This window comes from Frankliniella occidentalis, unplaced genomic scaffold (genome assembly GCF_000697945.3).
Source record: "Frankliniella occidentalis isolate FOCC.00 unplaced genomic scaffold, Focc_3.1 Scaffold7, whole genome shotgun sequence".
NCBI lineage: Eukaryota > Metazoa > Arthropoda > Insecta > Thysanoptera > Thripidae > Frankliniella > Frankliniella occidentalis.
Genome location: NW_026267137.1, coordinates 927,663 through 933,482, shown reverse-complemented (window position 1 = coordinate 933,482; position 5,820 = coordinate 927,663). Strand labels below are relative to the sequence as shown.

The 5,820-nt window shown below is 50.8% G+C and overlaps 1 protein-coding gene across 1 annotated transcript in view; it reads left to right on the top strand.

Annotated features, from left to right (window-relative positions):
• LOC113210337 (uncharacterized) overlaps positions 1-5,820 on the top strand; it is an 82,784-nt gene that overhangs the window by 14,201 nt on the left and 62,763 nt on the right. The window contains exon 2 of the mRNA XM_052272894.1: positions 450-537. The gene's annotated coding sequence lies outside the window, so the exon portion shown is untranslated. The remainder of the gene's footprint in view (positions 1-449; positions 538-5,820) is intronic.

Below are 5,820 nucleotides of genomic sequence, written 5' to 3'. Positions count from 1 at the left end.
TTGGCGCGCCCGCGCCCAGGACTGCCCTGCCCCAAGAGCTGTGTGTGTGTGTGCTCGCGAGAGAGGAGAGGGGGGCGGGGAGTCTCTCTGGTGGTGCGATCACCCCCCCCCCTCCCCTCTCCCCCATCGCTGACCAGACTAGCCACTTTCACTGCTGCAGCGCCGTCGCTGGTCCTTTGCGACGGGCGAGGCTGCAGGGGGTGTGAGATCAGCAAGACAACGGCTCTGACGAGGGGCATGCCTGCGGTTTGAGTGCCGCGGTGACAATCCTGCAGTCTAGTCTTCTTCTTCTTCTTCTTCTTCTTCTTCTTCTTCTTCTTCTTCTTCTTCTTCTTCTTCTTCTTCTTCTTCTTCTTTCTTCTTTCCTTTTTTCCTTTTTTCCGGTTAAGCTAAAAATATCTGTACATGTAGTGTGATTTATCTAACTCGTTACTTTGGCTTGGTTGCAGGCAGGGGGATGAAGTTGAGGAGAAAGAGGGAAGGAGACGAAGGAGAACAACAACGAGAAGAAGAAACACTCGTCGCCATGTATGGCGGGTAAGTGTTACTATTATTACCGACTGGTGCGAACTCTGGGGCCCCACACAACACAACACCCGAGCCGGAGCCGAGCCGCCGCGCGAAATGTCAGACCTCCCGATACTGTGCAGGTCGACCTCGACCTTATGGCAGCTCCACCGCCTCACGTAAGCACCGCTAAACTCTGCGTGTGTGCCAGAGAGAGAGAGAAAGGGAGAGAGATAGAGAGAGATGGTCTGTGCGGGCAGGGCGTCTAGCTCATATTACTGTGCGTGGAATCCAGCTGGCCTCCACGGCATCCTAGATGGGTCAAAGAGAGGCCGCTTGATTCGTCGGGGGAGGCTGTGGCAGCGCGGACCAGTCGCCGCACTGGCCGTGCCGTGGCACGTCTGGGTTCGAACCCTGGTCACCTTTTGGAGGGCCTATTGCTGCTGCTGTTGTTGTGCACACGGACATGGCTGCTGGGTGCGGCCCGCCTAGCCCCGCGCAGCCGGCTTTCCCGTCAGGTGTCCGCGACTCACACACACGCGCGCACGTACACACACCACGCACACACACACACACCTTTCACCGTCGCACCTGCATTGGCACCTGCGCAGGTGCGCGTCACGTGCTCCTGGTTCGACTCCCGCTTCCGGCGCAAAGAGCAACGCGGTGTTCCTACGCATCGTGTTAGTTACTATTGTTGTTGTTGTTGTTGTTGTTGTTGTTGTTGTTGTTGTAAGTCTGCGGCATACCGCTCATAAGCTGTGATCTGCTGATCAGCCCCTCCCACTCTCAGGACGCAGCAGGGGCAGTGCTGCTGCTGTTGGTTAGGTAAGAGTGGCATGGCAGGACCTGAACCCGTTGGGGCAGGTCTGCACCAAATCCTCGACCAAAATCCCATTCGCTCACCTCTCTCTCTCTTCCCTTCGAAGCAATCCCGTTTCGCCACCAGCTTGTAATGTCGTTTACTAGTGAAGGGTCGTCTGACCCGGTGTATCATTTTGATAATCGCGTTGTTTGCTCTTTATTAAAGTGACGCAAGGCTCGGTCGTCAACATTCGTAACCCGTCAGTTAAAGCGTCGTCTGATTTTTATGGCACTTTCTCTGCCTTAATGATTTTTCACATTCTTCGCGTTCAGGGGAACCGTGCCCGCCTGAATGCTGGGATAAATATTTATTGCGATCGAACTGGGAGAAAAACCTCTTATCTTAGAAGCCCAGGTAAACTTGCCGAAAAAAATAAACACAACCGCACAAAATAGAGGCAATAGGAGCTATGCGGATCGATGCGTGTTTTCTTAGAGTTCTGTGTCATGTAGTTGAGTGTATACGGGATTGGGAGTCATGTCCTCGATGAAATGTGTCACGGACAGGCTTGTCTGGAAAGTGGCTCAGTTGCCGGCAGTTCGCTTCCCAATATACTCTGTATTTTACGGTACTGGGGTTGTGATCTAACCGGAACGTCACATGGAGTAGATTTTGGCAGAGTACCTGTGTGCGGTATATCGTCATCAGCCGAATAATATTTTATGTTCCCGGTTAGGTACCCGCTCAGCGGGTGGTACCTGTTCGGTACCTGTCATGGTAACCTGTTCAGCGGCCAAGCACCCCGGGCTGGCCTAGGAGCGCGTGTGTGACTCTGCGAACAAAGTGGAAGTTACATGCCAATTAATTTCGAATTTTCCAGTCAATGACCGCGGTGTTACAATACGTCGTCTGCCAGAGGAAAATATGCGCACAGAGAATCCGTCCCTTAAAACAAAAAGAAGAGTAAGCACAAATGTCTTCACTATTGTACATATACGTTAAGATTTTTTAAAATTGAAACCAAGGAGTGGTTTTTGGTTTGATGAAGATTTCTTTTGTTGGATTAAGCTAAAGCTTCTATGAAGGCTTCTTTGAGTCTTCAAATCGGAATCAAAGAAACGATTTCCTGGAAGCCGGAACCCGTGTGGTACTTAATAGATGCGCAAACTTGGCCAATAAATGTGAAGCTCTCATCATTTTCACATGAATTCCTCTGTGCGTGGGGGCACGCGCGGATGAACGGCGATATACGAAACCCACGACGACGACGAGGCTGGCTGACGACACGCCGCGCCGCGTGTTAAGTAGTGTGTCGTTAATCTCTTCCTCTGCCTTATTTCTCCCTGTCACCAACGCGGCGGTGCGGCGGTACGGCGGCGCTGCGCGGGGCGTTTAAAACTCTTTCCAAAGTGCACATTACGTGAGAACCACTCTGCTCGGCGGGAGCCGCCCCCTCTTACTCTGCCGGCGCGCATAAGCGGCCGCGCGCGGGCCTAACCTCCTGGAATGCCGCACCGCGACACCCGGAAGGTGCGTGCCGGCGGGTCCGTTCGGTGAGCCTGTTTGGCACTTCTTGGGCCCTCCTCTCCCCGCCCGGCCCGGCAGACCCGGTGGCAGACCTCTCTTCCTCATCTGCATATGTTATGCTACCGCCCGCGGGGACGCGGAGCGTGCCGCCGCGTAAAGTTACTTCCGCGGCTTGCAGCGCAGCTTCGGCTCAAATACTTGTGTGCCTTTTCCTCACTACCGCCCTCCTGTCCCTCGTCCCTCGTGACATGAGTATAGCGCCGAGCTCCTCACGCGTGCCGGTGTCTGGGTGGGACCACCACCGAGCGTCGTGCCCTCAGGAGGAGCAGGCAGCAGGTTTCTCTATGAGTAATGCAGTGCTGCGTTTTTAGTAATAATCGTAGTCGTTACGTAACAACCGGTAATAACGCGAGGATGCGCCACAACTGATTCAAATTCTATAGGGACTTTTGTTCTGTTTTTCGATAATGTTTCCAATTGCGCAGGCACACTGGAAAAACAAAGGTGCTATCTAAGTCCTACCTTTAAACGGCACTAAAACTGCCAAAGGCACTGATTTTGAGCACTTTTTTTGGCAATTTATTGCCCTGTCCAGTGCCTCTAAACTGAATATGAGAGGCACGACTTAGCACCTTTGTTTTAAAAGTGCAGTCAGGGTGATCGGTGCACTCTTAGTTCCTTACGAAGAGCAGCCCTCATTTTACGAAGAATTAGGTTTGTAACGCATAAAAGATCTGGAACCACCACAGTGAATTTTCCTCGTACCATTTTGTTGACAGCCACCTGCTCTTCGTAAAGCGAGCCCTTCGTAATACAAAGGATTTCTTATTACGAAGGTGCCAAATCCTTAGTACGTTACAAAGATCAGTTCTTCGTCAGAAACTTACAGTGTGGACACCTCCTGTGTCCTATGGCAGACTGTATAATAGCTCTTCCCTGTAAATACTCTGCTACTGCTAATCTTAGTGTGTAGTTGTTTGCCAGTTTAAACTATAGAACTAAAAGTTTGTCAGTTGTAACTAGTTCACCGGCAACCTGGCAAACTTTTATCTCTGCAGTTTAAACTGGCAAACAACTACACACTAAGATTAGCAGAGGTACACGACCTGTCAATGCACGGGGGAACAGGTTCTAGTGTCGTGCAACTTAAGTCACACAGCTGCTGGACACCTGTAGCAAATGAACTATTGCAGTGACTTGGTTCATTGCTACACAAAATTGAGTTTATGGAATCATTTGAAATAATCAATCAACTATTTTTGTTTACCATTTGAGTTCCTGATTAATAATCAGTATTTTTGGTATTACTTTTCCGAGCACTGACCCTGGCTCTCTCGCTCCATGTGGTGATGTGGCGGTACACCCCTTTTCGTCCGTCGCCATGTTGGTTTTGCGCACGCTCGCGTGGTTAGGTTTCCGTTTCTCTAGAACGGCACACACGAGAGACAAACATTGCCTGCGGGGTGCGTTCGTATGTACCCGGAGAGCGCACATGTGTGCGTATGCGTGTGTGTATGTTTCTGCCCAAGTCTAGGTAAACCAAAAGTGAACGGCCTGTACCTACTCCATCATAAGCCGTCTCTCTCTCTCCTACGCCCCCTTCTCATGACGGGATAGGCTTTGAGTTTCTCCTCTGAAAATATATGAAGTGTAGTGGAGAGGGTGAGTGCGTTTGTGAAAAGAAACGGCTTTGTCTCCGGCGGGCTTGCTCGTCGTTCCACCATAAACCACTGGATCCCGCTTAGAGTCGCGTGCATATTTTATGCGCGTAGAATGCGAGGCAGAATGTGAAATAGACTAAAGAGCTAGTTTTAAGTCTCTGTTTACAAATGACCAAGCGTCACTGGAGGCAGCAGGAGGCTTTTCGATGTTCCTTAAAATGGGTATTTACCTATCTCTACCCCATTTTCTTTGGAGGAGTTTCGTCTGTTGTTACTCCTCGGACGCACGCGCCAAACTCCGCACAGGACGCCAGGACGGACGGGCGGGCCCACGCCCGGCCCAGCTCAGCCGCAATAATTCTCCCTCACTTTTCCTCTCTTCCGCGGCATAGCCAGGCATAGCCGCGGGCCCGCAGTCTGGCTGGACATAAATCACAGATTTCTAGGATGACGTTGAGCGGCCTTTCTCCTATGGCGGCATCCGTAGCAACGGCGCCACCGCATGGATCTCGCGTCGCGATTTTGAAAAGATTTTGCTCACATGCTCAAATGACTAAAATGCGGGCAACACCATATGGACCTCTGTGCGCGTCACTGGTCAGGTAAACTATTTTAAGTAACGACACACATTTCCCAACTCGTTAAAAAAACCCAACTCGTTGTAAAAATCTAGTTAAAAGTGTATCCTAACATTGTGTGTAGATTAGTTTTATATGAACCCGTGTCTTTTGTGATTTCGTTGCAACCTAATTGTTCCACATTGGTCCACATTCATGCCATAAAGTTTTATTGTCACATACACTGTTAAACAAGTGTGGGACTGATATGCTCTAGCTAATGTGGGGTACGGTGCCTCAAATTAGCTTGAATTAGCCAATGTTTGGCCCGTTCTATAACATTATGTAAGTAAGGCACTGGCGCTCTATATTGGGTAATTTCAGGCACCTTGCCTCTAACTAAAGTATAACTGTCTCTCACTCGATCCCACAGTGTAATGTAGGCAGGACAGGGTTTACGTAGTCAACCCTTCACGGTTCGCGTTGCGGAGGTTCTCCCCCGCCTGCCGCCTATGTTCGTGGTGACGCGGTGACTAACGCTGCAGACGGAGACATCCCCGCAAGTGCATCTTCCCGACGACAGGACGGCGCGATGGAGAAAGGAAGGGTTTGCGAACGCCCTCTTCGCGCTTTCTCAAAGGAAGAGAGTCCGCTCAGCGGGCGGCCTAAGTGCAGTCGGCGGCGTCCTTGAAACGAGAGATTGAGGGAATGAGAGAGAGAGAGAGAGAGAGAGAGAGAGAGAGAGAGAGAGAGAGAGAGAGAG